Source organism: Theropithecus gelada, chromosome 2 (genome assembly GCF_003255815.1).
Source record: "Theropithecus gelada isolate Dixy chromosome 2, Tgel_1.0, whole genome shotgun sequence".
NCBI lineage: Eukaryota > Metazoa > Chordata > Mammalia > Primates > Cercopithecidae > Theropithecus > Theropithecus gelada.
Genome location: NC_037669.1, coordinates 186,617,405 through 186,635,738, shown reverse-complemented (window position 1 = coordinate 186,635,738; position 18,334 = coordinate 186,617,405). Strand labels below are relative to the sequence as shown.

At 38.3% G+C, this 18,334-nt stretch overlaps 1 pseudogene; it reads right to left on the bottom strand.

Moving 5' to 3' along the window:
• Window positions 1-18,334, bottom strand: part of LOC112619433 — a 57,125-nt pseudogene that overhangs the window by 32,426 nt on the left and 6,365 nt on the right.

The window sequence follows — 18,334 nt, the reverse complement described above, 5'->3', positions numbered from 1 at the left end:
TATAGTGATTACTGTTAATTCTTCTGAGACTAGTAACGTGTATCGCGTTTTAATATCCTTCAAGTTTTATTAGGTTCCCTCAATTGCTTGTAGCTTATATTTTCCAAATGACTTGGCATAGAACTTTCTCCTAGCCGGCTCTCCTCCGCCCATCCCCTCTGCCACTATAAAACAAGATGATGCCATTATGAAAGTAGCAGTATGTTCTCAGAATGACCTGCCCAAGTCAGGGCCTCATGGATTACATATCCTAAGATCTGCACATGCATTAATACTATAAAAGAGGTTTTGTGAGAGAGACAAATACAAACACCATGAGGTCACTTCTTCCAGAGTATAACAGGATGCAGACTCTTGGAAGAAATTGTATAAATGTCCTCTTGGAAAATTTTGTCTCTGAGTACAGAGCACATTATAAATTTTTCCAAAGCTTTCCAACATACAGTACATCAAACAGTGTGCCTTTTCTTTTCTTTCCTTCTTCTCTCATATTCCCTCTCTCTCTTTTTAAATACTTCTATTTTCAGAGAAAAGAGGAAAAGCTGGGAGGAGCTTTCAGTTACTAATTATTTCCAGCATCAATGTTTGCTCTTAAAGTCATAGTTCGTTTGTAGAGAGGACAATGTAACGGGTCCCGAAATCTAGGTCCTAGTCCTACTTGCCCAGTTGGGTGAACAGTTCGATTTTTTCAGCCATCTTCCTGTGCCAAGGAGGACAGCAGGACATGCAGTTAAATGAACACTGCAGTGGAAATCAGAAGACCTGAAATCTATTAAACAATTCTACAAATAATGGTAATGTGATGAAATAAGTACTTTCAATCATGTGTACTAGTTTCCTGGTGCTGTGTGGTGGAGGCTCCATAAACAGCTGTTGAATGAATGACTAGGAAAACAATTATAAATAAATAAATGCGTAGTATATATAATAGTCAATGAACAGTGAGCAGAATTTCAAGGAGGCATTGTGATCACTGTACTTAAAGGCTGCAGGCAGTACGGATGAAAGTGTGTAACTTGTTGTTGGAACAAAGGGTTGACTCCAGGGGAAATACAAGGGCTGTGAGTTAGTTAACTCAGGTCTGTTGCTGCTACTACATTATGCTGCCTGCTATTGTGAGTGAATCGCCCTCTCTGAGCACCAGTTTCTCTACCTATAAATGAAGTGCTTGGACTAGATAATCTCTAAGAACACTTCCATCTCTGTAGGTTTACTTGTATAGTACAGCACAGAACAACTTAAGAACCCTAGACTTAGAATTTTCAGTTAACATTCAAAGCTAAGTCCTCATGCCAGGAAGACAATATCAGACACATAAATTGTATGGCCAAGTGCAGCGACTCACGCCTGTAATCCCAGCACTTTCAGAGGCCAAGGCGGGTGGATCAGCTGAGGTCGGGAGTTCGAGACCAGCCTGACCAACATGGAGAAACCCTGTCTCTACTAAAAATACAAAAAAATTAGCTGGGTGTGGTGGCATGTGCCTATAATTCCAGCTACTCAGGAGGCTGAGGCAGGAGAATCGCTTGGACCCAGGAGGCGGAGGTTGCAGTGAGCTGATATTGCGCCATTGCACTCTAGCCTGGGCAACAAGAGCGAAATGCTGTCTCAAAAAATAAATAAATAAATATAAAAAATAAATTGTACAGTCTTTTTCTTATACACAGCAGTGCTATATTTCCTTTGGTGTTTCAGTCAAGGGTTTGGCTGCCTGGTTAACTATTGATTCAATTTCCAGAAATACTATATTTATTTGAGATCTTTGACTTGCATCCTAGCGTCTAGATAATTAATTTTCTTTCATTAAAAGCCTCAAAGACGGTCATTGTTGGCCTTCAGTCTTTATTTTTGACCAATAGTTTTCATTCATGACTGCACATTAATGTCATCTGTGCAGCTTTTAAAACCCATCCAGGCTCTATTCTCTGAGATTCTGATTTAATTGGAGTGGAGTCTAGACAGCATTTGTTTGTTTTTTAATGCTATTCAGGCGATTCTACTCCATACTCAGGACTGATTACCACCACTCTAGAACAGTGCTTCTTAAATTTTTGTGTGCAAATGGGCCAGCTAAGAATCTTGTTAAAATGAAGATTCTGATTCAGTGGGTCTGAACTCAGGGTCTGAGGTTCTGTATTTGTAATAAACTCCCAGGTTACGTTGATGCTCTGACCTCTGCTCCTAGAAGTGTGGTCCATGGACCAAGATCATGTGGGAGGTAGATAGAAAGCAGAATCTCAGGTACCACCCCAGAAGTACTGGATTAATCAGGGTTCTCCGAAGAATTGGCTCACAAAATTATGTAGTCTGACACGTCCCAAAACATGCTGTCAGCAGGCTGGGGACCCAAGAGAGCCAATGGTATAGTTTCAGTGTGAGGCCTACAGGCTCAAGACCCAAGATGCTTCATTCAGTTTTAGTTCAAAGGAATACATCAATTGATATGCCAGCTCAAGACAGTCAGGCAGGAGGAAATTCACTTCTACTCGTGAAAGGTTCAGCCTTTTTGTTCTATTGAGGTCTTTGACCGATTGAATGTGCCTCATTCATGTTAGAGGGCAACATGCTTTATTCAGTTCAATTATTCAAATGGTAAAAGCACCCTCATGGACACACCCAAAATAATGGTTGATCAAATATCTGGGCACCCCAGTGTGCTAATCAAGTTGACATAAAATGAACCATCACACCTAGAGAATCAGCATGTGGTTTGACGTATTATACATATGCAGAAATTTAATACACATACTAAAGTTTAAGAAGCACTGCACTATAATAACTATTCTCAAACATTTTGGTCTCTTGACCTCCTTAAACTCTTGAAAATATTCAGGATTCCAAAGTGCTTCTGTTATTGTGGGTTACATCTATTGCTATTTCCTATATTAGAAATGAAAACTGGGGACTTTTCAAAGTATTTATTTATTTATTTATTTATTGAATAAACCCATTATATGTTAACATAAATCACATTTTTATAAACAATAACTTTTTTTTTTTGAGGTCAAGTCTCATTCTGTTGCCCAGGCTGAAGTGCAGTGGTGCGATCTCAGCTTACTGCAACCTCTGCCTCCCGGATTCAAGCGATTCTCCTGCCTCAGCCTCCTGAATGACTAGAATTACAGGCGCACACTGTGACCGGCTAATTTTTTGTATTTTTAGTAGAGACAGGGTTTCACCATGTTGGTCAAGCTGATTTTTAACTCCTGACCTCATGTGATCCACCTGCCTTGGCCTCCCAGAATGCTGTGATTACAGGCATGAGCCACTGTGCCTGGCCAAAAAATAATTTTTTATATATATATATATATATATGTGTGTGTGTGTGTGTGTGTGTGTGTATATATATATATATATTTTTTTTTTTTTTGAGACGCAGTATCCCTTTGTCGCCCAGGCTGGAGTGCAGTGGCCGATCTCAGCTCACTGCAAGCTCCGCCTCCCGGGTTTACGCCATTCTCCTGCCTCAGCTTCTCGAGTAGCTGGGACTACAGGCACCCGCCACCTCGCCCGGCTAGTTTTATGTATTTTTTTAGTAATATAATTATATTTTTATAAAATAAAAAATTGCGAGAAGAGTGACGTTGTTATACATCTTTGCAAATCTCTTTTATGTCTGGCTTAATAGAAAGCAGCTGGATGCTCATATAGGCTTCTGAATTTAATTTGCTGCAATATTGCAAATCATGTCGACTCTGGAAAACTTTGTTCTAATCTCATAAGAAAATAAAAGTGAAACAGCATTCTAATATTATTACAAAAATGTTTTAGTTTTTAATACTGCCTAAAAGCGTTTCAGGATTCTCTAAGGGTGCGTGGATGTCTTTGAGACTGCTGTTCTAGAGTAAAGTTGAGAATCTATATAATTCATTCTAAAAAATTCAACCTCAAATCTCATGAGCAAATTTGTCACAATTCTACTAAAATTTGAAGCAATTAAAGCACTTTGTGGAGGAGTCAGTCCTTTCTTCCATCAGCAAATTACATAGTACTGCTAGTAATTTCAAAGACCAGTGCTTAGAATGCCAGTTCAAAAGTTTGCTGTACCCTCAGTGTAGACCAATAAATCTCAGCCTCAGCACTGTTGACATATTGGGTCAGAATATGTGTATATTTGTTCCTATATAATTTATTAAACAACATAATATGTGGCTGCATTTATTAAAAGTACCTTTCCTTGTGTTTCAGTCATACCAGGAGAGGCAATATGACCATGGTGAAGCTGTGAAACCTAGTTTCTAATCTCAGATCTGTAACTTTCTAGCAATGTGGCATTTCTGTCCTGAGTTTTCACTTTTTTCTTTTGCAAAATGGGAATCAGCTATTGTAAAGGCCATGGAGATGCCTGTGCAAATGTAGACTCTTGTTAATAATCAGGCTATTATTCTGCCAAGTCAAAGGATCAACATGAGAATAGACATGAAATGAGAATGCAAAGGCATATTCAAATGAAGCACATAATCAATATTATCTCACAGCGCCTTGGGGTTTAATAGAAGATGGAACTAATGACAGAGTTTGAGCTGCGTGGTAAGTGGGTCTTAAATCCAGAGGGAGAAATTCCTGCTGAATTTAATAAATGTAATAGTCATTTCATCTCATTGTAAATTACTACTATTCATTTCTTTATACTGGAGCAAGAGCCAATATATTCGGGGAACTCTATAGGAACTGGCAGTATCAATGAAGCCTTTATAAATACCTGTATCTTATGTCTTATTGTTTTCACAACTAATTCAGAGGCAATTTAAACATTTCTGCTATTTCCAAGATGCTTAATTTGAAGTTGGGCTCCAGAAAGCTATTTAGCAGATGTAGGGTACAGAAAGAGGAAAAAAAAAATAGGTTCCATTTAGAAGTATCTTAGGATTTTCCAGAATTTATAATTTTTAGTTTCAATTATCCAACTAAACAGCTTGTGTGTGCATGAGCGGATAGAGGAAAAAGCAGTCAAGAAAAACAGAGATGTTACCAGGACAAAAATGCGGGCTTGAGGAGATTGCACTAATGTAGCACAGGACCAAGTTGAATGCCAGTGATGATCTTGAGAAAGTGATTATGAATCAAGAGTGTCTGAAGGGAATACTTTTACAGGCCCAGATGAAATAGTTGAGGTATAAACAACAAAGAAACCCACCCCATAGTCACCCAGCTAGGCAATAATAAAGCCAAGATTCAAGTCTCAATTCCCTGAAACAAATCATGGGATTTTTTTTTTTTTCCCCTTCAAAACATCATCTTCAAATCAAAGTAGGAAAATAGATCATTAAACAGAAGAGTATGTAGAACCAGTGGCCAAAAGCTTAGATATGCAGCAGCAATGTATGAAAAGTATTCTGCATTTCTAATCCCAAAGCAAGGTTTTCTTAGGTTAACATATTACCTGTTTTTAAATATGTAGATGGAATATTATATTCTCCCTGAGCTTGAGATGGCATGGCAAACACACAGTTTACAAAATTGTGTAAATTTTGCTGGGTACAGTGGCTCGCGGCTGTAATCCCAGCACTCTGAGAAGCTGAGATAGGAGGATTGCTTGAGCCCAGGAGTTTGAGACAAACCTGGGCAACACAGTGAGACTCCACCTCTACAATTTTTTTTTTTTTTTTAAATTAGCTAGATGGCATGTCATGTGCCTATAGACCCAGCTACTCAGGAAGCTGAGGTAGGAGGAATGCTTGAGCCTAGGAACTCAGGGCTGTAGTGAGTTGTGACTGCACCACTGCACTCCAGCCTGGGTGACAGGGCAAGACCCTATATCAAAAAATATAAACAAACAAACAAAAGTTAGTAAAATTCAAGGCTTGTGGCTTCAAAACAGTTCCAGAATGATTAAGTTTTGCAGATTAGGATTTTTTAAAAAAATTAAGTTGTGCAAGTTTGCTGTTAGGCATTTATAATCAAATTCAATTTTTAGGATGTTTTATATTTAATTAAAAAGTTTTTAGGTCAGCTGTGAAAAATAAGTTAATATTTCTCCCACTTCACAAACTAAAAAATTAAAATGCAGGTTATAGAGCAACACAAGAGCAGAGTCTTTGGTCTTCAATCTTTTCCTTGGCTCACTGAACGGGATAGTGGGACAAAAAGCGATGTTATTGCTAAGCCTCACCTTTGATCCAGCGTGCCCAGCACGCCCTTGCTCTGTGCAATGAAGCATATTCATTCAGAAATAGCATGGAAATTCAGAGGAGAACTGGTAGTTTCACAGTGTGTGTGTGTGTTTTTGTTTTGTTGTTGTTGTTGTTGTCTTTTGGGACAGAATCTCTCTCTGTTGCCCAGGCTGTAGTGCGCTGGCGCAATCTCGGCTCACTGCAACCTCCGCCTTCCAGGTTCAAGCGATTCTCTTGCCTCAGCCTCCCGAGTAGCTGGGATTACAGGCACCTGCCACCACGTCCAGCTACTTTTTGTGTATTTTCAGTAGAGAAGGGGTTTCACCATGTTGGCCAGGCTGGTTTCGAACTCCTGACCTCAAGTGCTCTGCCTGCCTCGGCCTCCCAAAGTGCTAAGATTATAGGCATGAGCCAACACACCAGGCCCACAGTGTGCTTTTGAAGAGCAACAGGCTTACAGCTTTCAAATATGCTCTCACTTTGGAATTAAAGCAGGTCACTTAGTCATCACTGTCTCGAAACTTCTGTCCGCTTCAACCCTGGATCCCCACTGCACTACAACTCTTGAATTCCCTACGTCAGTGAACCCATACCCACTGTTTTCCCCAAGGCTGAACCTAGGCACCACCTTATATTCCACATCCAGTATACCATCAAGCTGTTGCTTCTTAGTACTTACCCTCTTGAGTCCACCTCTCTTCCTTCTCCATTGCAACTTAATTCAAGTCACCATTCTTCTATGTGGCCTCCCTGCCTCCAGTCTTCTCCCATTCCAATGTTACACACATTGTAGCCACACTACTTCTACAGCAGAAATAGACTGTAGCTATTTCACCGCTTTAAAACCTTTCAGTTGTTTCTGGCTGATTGCCACCCACCCACTCTAATCTCCTTCACTCCTTCTCCAGGACAAATATGGTTTAGAAGACTTTATTGTGGTTTGGGAGACTTTCACAATTTGGTCCTGTATCTCACCACCCTCATTTCTCCTCACTCCATTTTGTACTCTCTGTTTTGTCCAGTATGAACAACCTACAGTCCCATGAAGGCACCTTGCCGCGGTTCCCACCCTGTTTTCTGGCTTATATTAATGTAATATCTTTTACTTGCAACATCCTTTCGCCCCATTCCCCACTTCATTCCTTCTCCTTGCACCCATCGCCTAAATAATTCCTACTGATGCTGCTGGCCTCAACTAACCTACTAATTTTTCCAGGAAGCCTCTCTGAGCCTTCTAAACTGGGTTAGTGTTCATGTGCCGGGTGGTTTGACAGCTGCTATTTACTCCTAGTTAACACAAATGGCATTGTTTTAAAATTGCATATTCATTGTGTGTTACCTCCATTATACTGTCAGCGATTTAACTATGAAGACTGTGCCTTTTACTTATTTTTGTAACTCCACAATAGTTTGCACACAGATTACACATCATTGGCTCTCAATAAATATTAGTGGAAATAATAAATGATCTAATTAGTGAATAAAAGATTGATATTATAAAGGTTCCTATAAAATAAAATTGTACTTTCTGTGAGGCTTAGCATATCAACACCTCCCTAGCTCTTGCCTAACACACATCAATACTACACTACAGGGGAGTTTCACTAAGTTGTGTGAACTTAGCAAGTGTTGATTTTTGCTACTTTTCATTGGGAGTGGAGCAGAACCCTACAGCTGGAGCCATCGTAAGCAAAGCGACTTTAAAAAATTCTTGGCTTTTGTCCCACCTTTGCCAATACTCAGGCTTTATCTTGGCTATGTCTTAAGATTCTACCAACTAATGGAATTCCCAGCCTTGGTGTTTTGGCACTGGCTAAATAACCACGTTTTTATTAAATGAAACATGAGTCAGCATCTTCCCAGAATCTATAAGTTAGTTCCTGGTAATGGTTTAGGAATGTGCTTCTCAAACTTTAGCATGCATAACAATTCTGATGACTTTTGGAGATTTCCTTATTCCCACTCTCGAAGATACTTGGCATCCTGGGCCTCATAGCTAGACCTCCATCTCTACAAAAAAATAACATAATTAGGCTGGGCATGGTGGTTCACGCCTGTAATCCCAGCACTTTGGGAGGCTGAGGCGGGTGGGTCACCCGAGGTCAGGAGTTCAAGACCAGCCTGACCAACATGGAGAAACCCCGTCTCGACTAAAAATACAAAAATCAGCTGGGCGTGATGGTGCACACCTGTAATCCCAGCTACTCTGGAGGCTGAGACAGGAGAATCGCTTGAGCCTGGGAGGTGGAGGTTGCAGTAAGCCAAGACTAGGCCATTGCATTCCACCCTGGACAACAAAAGTGAAACTCCGTCTCCAAAATAGAATAATAAAATAATTAGTTGAGTGTGGTGGTGTGCACCTGGCAGTCCTTGCTACTCGGGAGGCTGAGGCAGGAGGATCTCTTGAGCCCAGGAGGTTGAGGTTACAGTGAGGTATGATGACACCACTGTACTCCAGCACTCCAGCCTGAGTGACAGAGCAAGACCCTGCCAAAAAAAATAAGAAAAAAAAAAAGCTTGGATCAAGTCTCAAGAATTTGCATTTCTAACAAGTTCCTAGATCAAGCCAATGCTAGCAGTTCAAAGATCATACTAGTTTAGACAACAATCAGCAGTTATTTATTGAGAGCTTGCCTTGTGAGAGACAAAACAGGTAGGAGAGATCCTGCTAAAAGAGCAACCAATCAATTCCACAAACACTTACAGTGCCTACTGTGCCACCAAGGGCAGGTTCACCACCGGGACTCAGAGACATATAAGGAGCCATCTCTGCTCTCCAAGAGCTCTTGGTGTAGTGACAGAAACTGACAACTCACATTGTAGTGATAGGGATTGTAGCTGTTAAGTTGCTTGTCTCCTTTAAAACACAGACTAGGCCTAGTGCAGTGGCTCATGCCTGTAATCCCAGCACTTTGGGAAGCTGAGGAGGGGACATCACTTCAGGCCAAGAGTTCGAGACCAGCCTGGCCAACATGGCAAAACTTTGTCTCTACTAAAGATACAAAAATTAGCCTGGCGTGTACCTAAGACTACAGGTGTAGGCACAAGTAGGGAGGCTGAGGCACAAGAATCACCTGAACTCAAGAGGTGGAGGCTGCAGTGAGCCAAGATCATGCCATGGTACTCCAGCCTGGGCAACAGAGCAAGACTCTGTCTCAAAAAAGGAAAAACAACAAAGCATAGACTAATACATGTATACATGTAATGGATGAAAATAAGAGAGGGGATTTCCGGCTGACTACAAGAGCCCTTGAATTTAGACTTAAGAAATTTGTACTTATTTTTGTGTTCCAGGGAAAATAAGACTTTTGAAAAGGGGAATGATATTGACAGTTTCTGAAAACACTGAAAACAATTTCTGATAGCAATTTGCATGGTTATATGAAGACCGACAGTGGGAACAAGGAGACTGGTGAGGAGGTGACTGTTACCATTGCAGCAAGAAGTAATGAGAGTATAAGCTAGAGAATGGCAGTAAAGTTGCAATTTTAATGCAAATACATATCCCCTTTCAAGCCTAGCAAAAGAACTCCTGGAGTGTTCTTACTCCCTAGGTGATATTTGAGGCCTCTGAAGGCCAGATCAATCCATTTGTTGGCTCTTTCTTCATGTTGAAATGAAGGCAGGCATCAAGTCTGTTTTGTTTACTAATGTTTTCCCAGGACATAATAAAATTCCTGGCACATAGTGGGTGTTAAATAAATGTATATTTATTGATTGCCACACCAGGAAAGGCCATAGGTGTTATCTAATCTTATTCCTTCATTATTTGTTCATAAGCAGAGAAACTGAGGCCAAAAACAGGAGGAACTGACTAAAACCATACATCAAGTTGCCACTAACACTAGGACTGGAACCCACATGTCCTGACTGCCAGTCCAGTGCTTTTTAACATCACACCAAGCTGGGTTGTCAGGCTTCTATTTTTGTGTTCAGCGTAATGGGCTACTTCTGCGTGACCTCATTGTTTTCTGTTTATCTGCCACATGCTGTGGTCTGGCAGATAGCAACTCATTTAAGTCTTCTTCCAGCCAACGGCATCCTTGACTAAGACAATCAAGTGTGTTTTCCTCTAGTCTGTATCCCATTTCTAGTGGTTGGTTTGTCTCTACTCTGTATTCCACTACAAGTGGATCACAGCTTAATTCCACAAGCCTTTCAAATGAAGAAACTAAAACAGTTTAACAAGCAGTAACTGCTGGGAGATAATCCTCCAATCACATCTTCAGCTGAAAAATGGATCACATGGAAAATATACCAGCACCTCTTGGCCAGACCTCTCTACTGAAATGTTCCTGAATGTGTCCCCAATAACGTCCCTCTGTAAACACATTGTCTTGGCCTCAGAATGTGTGCTCCGGAAAAAATAAAGAGGAAGAGAGCAGTAGTACTAGAACTTCTAAAGGGAAATTAGACAGGCTCCTACCATTTGCACTGCTCCGTCTGTGTAATGCCTTGGTTGTATACATACTTCATAGGAATATAGAGCTTCTTGTGCCGGAGACAAGACAGAGCGCTGAGTTTTAATTCCAAAGTCATGATGTTGGTCACTTTGGCATTATACCTCCGTGCTCTTTCTTGTCTCCGGGCAAGAATATATTACTGTGACCTCAAAGCCACTTCAACTCTTCTTCAAATGTAAAAGAAGACATTAATACCTTACTGATTCATTGACAGCATTTAGAGAGTAAATGTATGTGAAAGGACTCAGGATTTCTGACATAGCCGTGTGTGTAAACACATACTAAGAATAATAAATGTTCACCTGAGTCATTCCTGTGTATAACTATAGCCACATTGTAGAGTAGGAATGTGAAAGATACTTCTCAGTAATATATCCAAGGTGATTTCCGGCCATCATGTCTATCTTTATATTTCTTTCAGATACAATAATTTTATTTATTGAGCACTTACCATATGCTAGGCACTTTAAGTGTAACACATGAATGTTAATACTTAACAGTTATGAAATGTAGAGATGATCTCCATTCCACGGATGAAGAAAACAGTTTCAAGAGATAAATGACCAGAGGGGTGTGGTGGCTCACGCCTGTAATCCCAGCACTTTGGGAGGCCGAGGCGGGCGATCACGAGGTCAGGAGATTGAGACCATCCTGGTTAACACGGTGAAACGCCGTCTCTACTAAAAATACAAAAAATTAGCCGGGCGTGGTGGTGGGCATCTGTAGTCCCAGCTACTGGGGAGGCTGAGACAGGACAATGGCGTGAACCTGGGAGGCGGAGCTTGCAGTGAGCAGAGATCGCTGCCACTGCACTCCAGCCTGAGTGATAGAGGGAGACTCTGTCTCAAAAACAAAAAAGATAAATGACCTTGCTCAAATGCAAAAGCTTAGAAATGGTAGTGCAGAAATTCAATCACAGTGTATCTAATTATAAAGTCTAATATCTTTCTTATATCACATGCGTGTCAGCTTAAACCTTACATTTTATTTCAGGTCAGAAAAATGTGGGCGTTTTAATTTTTCCAAGGAGAGAACAAATTTACTGCATTATCTGGGAGACATAAAGAAATAACACACTAAAATATTTAAATATTTTCAATTATCATAATATCAAGGATAGTGTTGGTATGGCTTTCTGAGACAATAAAATGTATAATATGGAACAAAACAAAGGCATAATGATGTGTCATTCTAATTACATATCTTAAATGTTCTTGAGAACCAAGATATTTGACATGTTAAAGAAAGAAGATAAAGATGTTATAAGGGAATCACTAAAAATCCTATAGTTCTGAATTTTATTTATTTATTTTTATGTACTTTTTTATTTTTACTTTTTATTTTTTTTTTGAGACAGAGTCTCACTCTGTCACCTAGGCTGGTGTGCAGTGATGCCATCTCAGCTCACTGCAACCTCTGCCTCCAGGATTCAAGCAATTCTCCGGCCTCAGCCTCCCAAGTAGCTGGGATTACAGGCGTCCCCCACCATGGCCGGCTAATTTTTGTTTTTTTGTAGAGGCGAGGTTTCACCATGTTGGCCAGGCTGGTCTTGAACACTGACCTCAGATGACCTCCCAAAGTGCTGGGATTACAGGCGTGAGCCACTGCGCCCAACCTATAGCTCTGAATTTTATTTTGGAAGTATGAATATGAACTCATGAGGTGCTTTACCTTAAAATAAATAAATGTAAATGTGTATATAATAGATATATTTTTCCTTGTATTGTTTTTGTCAAGATCTGGTATCAGGATAATTCTATCCTCAAGGAATTTTTCTGTTTCAACTATGTTAACTAAGTTATTGTAGAGTTATACATTCTCTTTTCATTATTTTATTCTTTATAAAATCTGTAGTGATATCATCTCTCTCACCGCTAATACTGGTAATTTTGTTCATCTTTTTTTTCTCTCTGATCAGTCAGGCTAGATGTTTATAAATTTTATTAATCATCTAAAATAAATAGCTTTTCTTTCATTAACTTTCATTACAGTTGTAAGTGCTTTTTATTTTGTTAATTTCTGTTCTCTTTATTATTTTATCTTTTCTGCTCAATTTGGGTTAAAAGTACTGTACTTAATTTTAGTTTCTAAGGGTTAAAGTGGAAGTCATTGATTTAAGACTTTTAGAATGTAGGTTTAGTGCTATAAAATTCCCTTTAAAGATTGCTTATGTGGCATCCTATTAATTTTGAGTATGTATTTATTTAAGTTAGTTCAAAATACTTTCTAATTTACTTTCTGAAATTTCCTTTGACTCATAGCCTATTCAGAAGTGTATCATTTAGTTTCCAAATATGAGGGACTTTTTCAGATGTCCGTCACTGATTAATATCTAATTTAAGTCCATTGTGGTTACATAACATACACTGTATAATTAAATCCTTTAAAATTTGTTGAGACTTGCTTTATGGCACAGAATATGGTATATCTTGGTAAATTTTCTATGTACACTTACAAAGAATGTGCATTCTCTCCTCATTAAGTACACGGTTACATAAATGTCAGTTGGTTGAATTTGGTTATTAGTATTGTTCAAGTCTGTTGCATAGTCGCTGATTCTCTGTCTACTTGTTTGATCAGTTATTGAGAGGGTTATTAAAATTTCCAGCTAATTGTGAGTTTATCTATTTCTACTTGCATTTATATCAGTTTTTTTAGTTTTTCTTTTTTTTTATTTTGACACTCTGTTGTTAGGTGCATACATTAGTAGCATTGTTAGGTCCTCTTGATTAATTGAACCCTTTATCATTATGAAATGAGCTTCATTACCCCTCATACTTTCCCTTTGAAAAGTATACTACTGTGTAACCATAGCTAGAGGGAAATTTTTCTTTATGGAAGGATTTGTACTATTATATTAAGGTGTACGTGAATTAAAATCCTCTAATCTTGCACCCTCTAACAAATTAAAGTACCCTGGCATTGATCATTAACGACTGTCAATATCACAAAAAGAGTCACAATGACACATTCTATGTCTGCCGATAGAGGAAAACAATATTTATTAGAATCAGGAAATAATTACTAGTTACCAAATATTTATTCATTTATTTTGAGATACAGTCTCTCTCTGTCACCTAGGGTACAGTAGTGAGATCTCGGCTCACTACAGCCTCAAACTCCCAAGCTCAAGCAATCCTCCCACCTCCGCCTCCCAAATAGCTGGGACTACAGATGTGCATCACCATACCCAGCTAGTTTTATTTTTCACAGATGAGAGGTTTTACTACATTGCCCAGGCTGGTCTCAAACTCCTGGACTCAGGTGATCCTCCAACTCCAGCCTCCTAAAGTGCTGGGATTACCATGCCTGGCCAATTTTTTAAAGCTGACCAACAGCACAAGTGTGGAAAAAAAAAATCCAAATATAAGGAAAATTCAGTATTTGTTTTAGCGTGATTGATCAAAGCTTTTTCATTCTTGAGTTTAAAAGAGTTTCTTTCAATTTTATAACTCACTATTCCATATGCCATAGACAGGAGCAACTCAAATGCTTTTGAAATTGTCTGACATGATGTATTGGGTTACCTAATTGTATGATCAAGTAATAACTATATTATATGAATTGAATCATTGATACAAAATGTAGGAACACTTTTTTTCTTCAGACCATTTCTCTGTGTCAAAAGCAATTTTGCATGCTGTTTTATCTGAAAGTTCCAGACTTGTCAGGGCAAGGTAAAAGGAGATATGTGCAGACATGATCCCATATGTTAGGATATATAAGATATACATTTTCACTCACAGATGTACTCACTATTATAGCATTACTTCACATTTGACCCCATCAAACACAGATATTACAGTACATTCTATTTTGCATAGTTTCTAACCAAACTTTGAAATAAAGATTATGTTTATACTTGCATACCCCGCAATACCAATTATATTTCTATAAGGAGAGATCTTCTTATGCATTAGGAACTAATAAGAACTTAAATGTCAGTTGTTACAGCTGATAGAAAAAGTTCCTACACATTATCTTCTGAATTAATGCATTTTAAACCATGTTTTTTTCTTTCTACTAGCCTATATTTTGTGTGCTGAGTCATACAGGACCCATTTTTATCACACTATGAGGTCACATCGCTGGATGAGTGGACACAGTGGCCATAGGCGTATTCCTGAAAATCACTCCTGCACAGGAGAAATTAGCAGTAACCTACTTAGAAAAAAAAAAAAAAAAACTTTTAATTTGAAAATAGCCTCCAACTTACAGAGAGTTGTTTTGAAATAAACACAGTAAAAGAATAACTGTAGAGACCCTTATCCAGATTTACCCACAGCTAATATTTTAATCCACTTGCCTTATTATTGCGCATGTTTCTTTTCCTCCAGTTACTTACTAGCTTATTCATTTATTATCATGTAGATTCATAAATTTATATTTATTCAATGATTTATAATTCATTACTGTATTTAATTTTTTGGTCATCAAATTATCTCATACATGGCCATTGGGAGCCCCTTCAAGCTGGCTCCCGAGTCTCTGTATATGTTCCTATATTTTTTAGCACTTTATGTTCTTGATTAAAAAGTTATTCAGCAGGCTTACTTTATATCTGCCCCAACCCTGATACCATCCATAAGTCCAAAAAACCCTGATTCCTTTAGGCAGAGATGGTTTCTGTGTGCTGGATCTGCATGCTCATTGCCACTGGTGTATAGCACTCAAATACTTTTGTTTCCACTAAATGCAACCTACATAAACATGTTGCAGTAAACTCAAACTAAATGTGTTCCCAACTCGTTTTCCCTATGGCCACTCCAAGGGCACATTTCATTAACAGAAGAATAACAAAAAAGAAGTTTAAAGGATAAGAATAGTTTGTAAACTTTATAACAACATAAGACCACATGGTTGCAAAAGGGATCCTCCCAGGCCTTAGGAAGAGTCTGTAGAAATTTGCCTCCATCAGCTCCACGATAAATCTGCACTGATCTGCTGAAAAGTTGATGCCATTCTACAGACCCTTTGTCATATTGAGGGAGAGGTATCAATGACGATAACCCTTGCAAATCAACTAAATAGGTTCATCAACTAGGATTTTCTTATGGAAGTTTTTGATTCCACGCTTGTTGGTTTATTTAAGCTCTTGATCAGGTTCTTAGCATCCATTATCGTGACTTTTCCCAATGGGCCACTATTTATTCTAACTTCTTATTGACTACTGTGTATTCAAAATTAATAAAATAAGGTAAATGATTTGCAATTATTGCTTATCAAATCAACTATTAAAAAATTGTTTTTCTGGTGTTTCTGGTGACAAGAGCACAGACTTTGGGATTAACAGGCCTTTGAATAATTATTAAATGACTACAACTAATTGGTCTGAAGCCTAGTGTGCCTAAGATATCCATCTATTTGCCCTCTACAGCCTTCAAAGTGATAAGATTTGCTATTGTTATAGAACTGAAAGAGAATTCATTCTACTTTAACAGAAAGGCATTGCCCATTGGGATGAAGTAATCCCTGGTTCAATTAAGAATGAGTCAGGCTTATCTTTGCTTTCCTGGAATTCTGTGCATGTTGTAAACATTCACACACTGCTAAGCATGATGGTAAATTTCCATCATGCTCTATGTATTATAATTGAGGTATCTTATATATAAAATATGTCTATTTAATAATTTGGGTACTTTGAAACCATTTATAGAATTTTTTTCCTTTGGAAAATTACAAAGTAAGTTAGAAATATACTACTCAGAAACTAACATTTAGAACATTAATATATGAATGTATTGGTAAGTTAGAAACTAAATACTTATACATACTTTTATGAGTATATGCTAGAAGGTAGACAACATAATTAACTTAATTCTTCTAATTTGACAATCAGTAACATGCAGATCAAGATGAGAACTAGAGCTTGACTGGGTAATCTAAGAGTTCAGACATTTTCTGCATGCAGACTTATCTGTGGAGCTGTTTCATTTTTCAAAAATCTTCTGATAGTTAACGACATTTATAAAAATTAACAGTGTCAGTTAGTCTATTTCCCAAGGAAGATTTAATTAAAAAGACAAAACCAGTGCTGTCAGTTTGAATATCAGTCTGTATCCAGAAATTTTCTTTAAAAGAAAGTCCTGGGCACAGTCCTTTGCCTGTAATCCTAGCATTTTAAGAGTCCAAAGCGGGTGGATCACCTGAGGTCAAGAGTTTGAGACCAGCCTGACCAACACGGCAAACCCTGTCTCTACGAAAAATACAAAAATGAGCAGGGCATGGTGGTGTGCACTACTTGAGAGGCTGAGGCAGGAGAATCTCTTGAACCCACGAGGCAGAGGTTGCAGTGAGCTGAGATCGTGCCACTGCACTGTAGCCTGGGTGACAGAGTGAGACTCCATCAAAAAAAGAAGAAGAAAGAAAGAGAGAAAAGAAGTAAGGGAAGGGAAAGGAAGGGAGAGAGAGAGAGAAAAGGAAGGAAGGAAGGAAGGAAGGAAGGAAGGAAGGAAGGAAGGAAGGAAGGAAGGAAGGAAGGAAGGAAGGAGAGAGACAAAAGAAGGAAGGAAGGAAGGAAGGAAAGGAAAGAGAAGAGAAGAGAAAAGAAAAGAAAAAAGACAAAGAAAGAAGAAAAAGAAATGCATAAATCACATGAACTTGCTATCCTTTGAATTTCCAGGCAAAGTCAAAATTTGAAATGATTATACAGTCATCCAAATTAATTATTTTACAAAGTTAATGCTTCTAATTTTAAAATAAAGTATAAAATTTATATTAAAAATGCTCAAAGTACTTTTTTATCTGTCAAAAGTTTCTGAGGGAAGTGTCCAGGAACTCAACACCTACATGTTTTGGAATTTATACAAGACTGAAAATCAATTTGAACTCTGGCAGTGACTTGCACAGGTGCCTGAATTTGAGTCTTCTAGGCTCTCCTTACATCTTCATTAAGAGTTAGTAGTTGAAGCAGCTCACTCTACTACAAAGTACTTTGGCCTATGCATTGAAGATCATAAAATCAAGCCCTATTTCTGCCAGCAATTGTCTCTGTGATTTTGAGACTCCTCCAGGAGTCTCAGAGACACCATATATTAAATGAGGGAAACCAACTGTATTACTATTATGCAACATATGACCCGCAGAATGATGCCAGTTTTGAAAATTTTTGTTACTAATATGAGATTAAATGAGTACAGAAAGTGAGAGCAAATGTTTAAAAACCTTTCACAGCATTCTGACAGAGTAATTTTATTTCTGCTGAATTTAATAAAACATGGAGCTTAATTTTTAGTATCTTTAAATCTAGTAACTCATTTTTTTTTTTCAAAAGCATTGATGTCTCACAGATTGGGGAAAAATACAACCAAAATCTAGTTATTTCCACAGAAACACAGGATGAAATTTATCCTCAGAGCGCCTTTTTTTGTTGTTCTACTATACCATTTTATGATTTTAAGAAACTTCATTAGAAAACGAGCAGTTGTACAACTCTCCGTTTCCTCTAAGCTAGACAATTAATAACAGCACAGGAAAACACAGTTGTAGCCAAAGGTCTTACCATTTGCCAACCAATTTTGATTATGAAAGGCTGTCTGGGCTAGTCATGTAGTAGCTAATTTGAACTTGTCCAGACAAAATCAGAAAGGAATTATAAGGCTGGCTTTGAAGTGAAGCAATAAACAGAACACACGCTGTTTCCAGTTATTTGAGGAGAAAACTTTTTCTAATTCTAGTGCAGGACAAAATGCCAAATTTCCGAAGGAATCTACTCATTAATGTTTAATGCAGAAATAGTGGAAAGATATTCTTGACTAA